The sequence below is a fragment of the Brachypodium distachyon genome, chromosome 2 (assembly GCF_000005505.3).
Source record: "Brachypodium distachyon strain Bd21 chromosome 2, Brachypodium_distachyon_v3.0, whole genome shotgun sequence".
NCBI lineage: Eukaryota > Viridiplantae > Streptophyta > Magnoliopsida > Poales > Poaceae > Brachypodium > Brachypodium distachyon.
In genome coordinates, this window is record NC_016132.3 from 8797687 (window position 1) to 8802881 (window position 5195).

General features: G+C 55.1%; 1 pseudogene; it reads left to right on the forward strand.

Moving 5' to 3' along the window:
* The first annotated feature begins 383 nt into the window (after positions 1–383).
* Positions 384–4956, forward strand: LOC100837171 (annotated as a pseudogene).
* Positions 4957–5195: the final 239 nt, after the last annotated feature.

Sequence of the window (5195 nt, forward strand, 5' to 3'; positions counted from 1 at the left end):
AAATGATCTGGAGAGAAATCGTTGTGATGGGTTATGAAAGATGCTAGATGATAACTTGGCTGGCTCTCAAGAGGGACCAAGGGAAAGACAACAAATTATCCTAATACGTGTATTGAAGCAATCATAAAAGGAACTGATTCATCACAGTTGCAACCAGGCAGGAGGGAAGAAAAGTGGAAGCGACCTAACCTATTGCTCACCATAGCTTCTCCAGGTCCGCTTCGTTTCTTCGTGACCCGAGTTGTACAAATGAAGAAGAAACAACATATGAGTTCTATAGTTGAGAAACACAGAAAGAATCAAGGACGGAGAAGAAACTGTAAAAATTCCCAAGTATAAACAGTGTAAAGCGATAGGAGCACAGAGGAGATGAGACAGAGCCGTAGAGCTCGTACTTGGACTTTCTCAAGATGCGGAAGGAGATAACCCCCCGAATTGGGGCGGTTGCAGTCCACGTAGGTGACCACACGAGCGGACCGATGAACTACCCACGAACTGCGAGTCACTGGAACCACCGATGCACGCGCCCTGCCGCGAGTCCCCAGAACAGCCGTTGCACACGCGCCGCGTCTGCACAGAACCACCGACGCCGTCGCACAGGCCTGTTGGTCGAGGACAAGGTACGGCCATGGCAGCAATGGTCGGAGAAACGTCGGCGACGGCGGCGAGGGGGTCTGCAGGGTGGCGGATGGCTTGTGACGCGGCCATGGATGGCTCAAGGCGCGTTAGAGGTGGACACGGGGGTGGTGCCGAAGCGGCAGAGGAGAGTTGCAGCGGCGGCGGCGGCGGCGTGTGCTTCCGATCCAGATCAGGAGGAGGGGTCTCAGGGGAGGGGGAAAGGCAGGTCGTGCGGGATCAGATCGGGAGGAAGGAGAAGGACACAGCGCGGCCGATGGGGTCCTGTTTTTTTTAGTTCGCAGTTTTATTTCCGTGCGTGCGTTGGAAGGAAACGGCTGGTTTTGCTGGGTTTTTTTTTCCGGTGAGTGGGGTTCGCGTGGAGCGGGAGGCGCACGACGTTCCATCGTAACTGAGAATGAAGGAATAGTAATGAAAACACAGCTGCGCTGACGCACATGCCGTCATTTTCGCATCGCGATTCCCTCCCAGTTCCCTTCCCCCGCACTTCCACAGGCTAGTAGTCACCATGACGACGGGCTGCACCACCGACAGCCCCGTCGCCGCTCCGGCGCCCCACGTCCTGGTCGTACCGTACCCGGGGCAGGGCCACACGATCCCCATCCTCGACCTCGCCGGCCTCCTCACGGCCCGGGGCCTCCGCCTCACCGTCGTCGCCACGCCCGCCACCGCCCCGCTCCTGGGCTCCTTCCTCGCCGCGCACCCGGGCGGCGCCGTCCGCGCCCTCACCCTCCCCTTCCCCTCCCACCCGGCCTTCCCCGCCGGCGTCGAGAGCGCGAAGGGCTGCCCGCCCGCGCTCTTCGGCGCGCTCATCGTCGCCTTCGCGGGGCTCCGAGGCCCGCTCGGCTCCTGGCTCCGCCCCCGCTCGGGCACCCCGGACCGCGTCGTCGCCATCCTCTCCGACTTCTTCTGCGGGTGGACGCAGCCGCTCACCGCCGAGCTCGGCGTCCCGCGCATCGCGTTCTCGTCCTCCGCCGTGTGCGCCACCGCCGTGCTTCACTCCCTGCTGCGCCGCCTGCCCACGCACGAGGACGAGAGCGAAGACGAGTGCCCGGTCGCCTTCCCGGATCTCCCGGGCGCCCCGGTGGCGGCAGCTCTCGGTGCTGTACAGGACGTACGAGGAAGGCGACGAGGTCGCAGAGGGGGTCAGGAGCAACTTCCTCTGGAACCTGGATTCCTCAGCGTTCGTGTCGAACGCGTTCCGGCATCTGGAAGGGCGGTACCTGGAGGCGCCTCTCGCGGACCTGGGCTTCACGCGCGTGCGCGCGGTCGGCCCGCTGGCACCGGAGGCCCACGACGCGGCGAGCAGCCGCGGCGGGGAGACGGCCCTGTCGGCGGCCCACCTCTGCGCCTGGCTCGACAAGTTCGAGGACGGGTCCGTCCTGTACATCAGCTTCTGGAGCATGGCGGTGCTGCAGCCGGCGCACGCGGCGGCGCTGGCCGCCGCGCTGGAGCGGACGCGCGCGGCGTTCGTGTGGGCGGTCGGGGCAGCGGCGACGCTCCCGGAGGGGTTCGAGGAGCGCCACGCTGCAGCGGCAGCGAGCGGCAGGGGGATGGTGATCCGCGGGTGGGCGCCGCAGGTGGCGGCGCGGCGGCACCGGACCGTGGGGTGGTTCGTGACGCACTGCGGGTGGAACTCCGTGCTGGAGGCGGCGGCGGCCGGCGTGCGCATCCGGGCGTGGCCGATGGCGGCGGACCTTTTCGTGAACGCGCGCTTGCTCGTGGACGAGCTGCGGGCGGCGGTGCCGGTCTGCTGGGGTGGCCTTGACACTGCGCCAAGGGTGGACGAGCTGGTGCGCGTGTTCGAATTGACTGTGGCCGGGAAGGGGAAGGAGTGGGGCGATCTGACAGCGCGGGCGATGGAGCTGGGAAGCGGCGGCGGCTGTGCGGGAAGGCGGCAGCGGCAGCTCGTGGCTGGAGGTGGAGGATTTGGCCCGGGAGCTCCGCGAGCACGGGGACTCCATACTCCATACTCCAGTAGGTTAAAGCCGGCAAAGCCGCGTTGAACATCGGTCAGACGGCCGCGGTGGGTTAAAAGCTTGGGACTTTGGCAATAAACAGTGGAAATGATTTACACGGTAACACGGATGTCAAGTTTTCGGTTTTCTCTATCTTTACTATTCCTTAATTACGTCCGTCCATCGTACGTCGTCCCCTACCCGCACGCAACCCCTTCCCCTCGAAGCGTTTTTTTTTCTCGGCGCCTCTAACCTCCCCTGCCCTACCGTAGACGCGCCGGCGGCTGGCAGACCCTCCGCCCAGAGGAGGCACCTCGCGGATCCGCATCCACCTAGCTTCTTCGTCGCGAGTTCGACGCCGACGAGCTATCCCTCACCGGCCCCGGCCCCTTCCCCAAGCACCTACCCGCTGGATCGGCGAAAACCTAATCCACCGCCTCCGCCGCCACCAGACTCCTCAACGCGCGCCGCCCCCGCACGCGCGATCTCCGGCCCGGATCCCGCCGATGGTAGTGACAAAGGCCTACATCGGCCGCGCGGATGCGAACCGGCCAGGACCCCAGGAGGCCGTCGCCTTCTTCCAGAGCGTCAGCTTGCCGCAGCAGGTCCTCGCCCAGGTGACCTATTTGTAACAGCTCGAGATGCCAAAAGCTGGATCACCTGCTTTCTTCATCTGCATCAACCATCATGATTCTAAGGTAACAACTATGCCAAATTACGCATTTAGTTTGGAATCACTTGTTCTGTTATGTCAGAACTCAATCTTTGTTTCACCGAAGCTTCATGACGGATGACACACAGATACACACATATATCAGTCAGAGAACAATATAGCATGCATATCTTATTTGTATCGTAGTACCAAATACAAAAAATCATATCCTTATGTTACACTTGATTCATTTTTAATGCTACATGTTATGAGGCGACAATGACTTTACCCCGTTAAAACATATTGTGATGGCAAAGGGTCAAGATGAAGATGCCATTAATACGGAGTAGATGATTTCGTTTATCAAAGCCCTTAGCATTTAGAAAGATAAAACTTTATCGCTACAATACAAAGAATTCTTTATCTGTCTGGAATTCACTATGTGCAGAGATGGTGCAGAAAAATGTTTGGTTCTTCTTTCACTTCACTGTGTGCATAGTACTGCCGGTATTTAAACGTGTCACTTCATGATATGAAAATTAGTCATATTCTGAAGACAGGACCAATTGTTTAGTTGTGCATCTTATGGCTCAAATTGGCTTGCAGCGGACTTGTTTGGAAGGTCTCAATTTGGGGATGGCCGAATGATAGCAGTAGGCAAGTTTTACTGGAGTCTTCTTGCTTCGATCTGGCATTTTCTCCAACCTCGACGCCGGTTGTTGGCATCTTCTTCGTGCAGCTGCGGCCCAGCTCCATGTCTACTTCATCACGTTTGACAATATGCTCTTACAAGCCCTGTCGCATCACCGATTACAAGGTGAGATCTAAAATACGGCTCCATCTTTCTACTCCATGTTCATCTGTTGCTCTTGATGCCCAATACGCTCTTCCTGTGTAACGTGCTTAATAAAATTCTCAAGGCTGCTTGTGAGGCAAGGAGTAGCACACTGCTGGCTGCCACTTTACATATAATAAAATTCTCTCCAAAGATTTTTCACGTGTTACGTTTTCCTTGTTTAGCAGATTTATGAAGAGGCAAGGAAATCTATGTATCAAACTGGTATTGTTAGAAGTTGCATATGGAAGATCTTTGGAGCTGGAAATGCCATCCTAGCAGAATTGCTGTTCTGAAGAGCTAACTGGTGCAGTGAACCTTGCAAATTATTGATGGAAATGAGCTCCTGAATGAAAGGATGGACACCGAAATCATTACCTGAAAGTATGCAACTATTTGTTCAATCATCTGCTGGCCGTGCAATACCAATTTGAGGCCTCTCGCCATGAATTTTTGTTGTCTCCTCTGTGGTTCACATACAATGGAGTTGCCAAATTAACTCTGCGCTTTCCACCTCGTTGACCGGAGTCATGTAGGCTCGCTGGCAGACTTGTAGGAAACAAAGAAAATTTTGGCAAGGATGGCTAACCAAGCTACTATTCTAAGATCTGTACCATTTATGTATGAACAAGGTATGATCCAGTCTAATACAAATAACCACCTCTTGGTAGAAATTTGAACCTCATGTTTGGAAATGTGAAATTACAATGTCTTCTCCATCTAATCAACCACCTGAAGAAGCAGCGGGGCTGCTGCCCTTTGGTTACTCATCGCTTCTTTTTGTTGTAGGATTTTTATTTCCTTGTGTATTTGCTCCTTTAACTCTTTATGTAAAAAGAGTGTTTTCTTTATGCAAGGATCATTTAAACTATTCACTCTGAATAACACCATAATGTTCGTTCTCAAATTCCTTTCCAAAATATAAGGCATCTAATTATGCGTGCAGTCAACAACGCTTTCAAACTTTGACCATTTTTACATGACAAAGTATATGAATTGAGCATGTAAGGGTTTTATGTTGTTTGGTGGTCGTCAAAGAAGACCAGAGAGAGGAAATAATAATTTACTGCATGCCTTCGAATGTATCATTTTTTTTTATTCCGTGGGCTCCGTT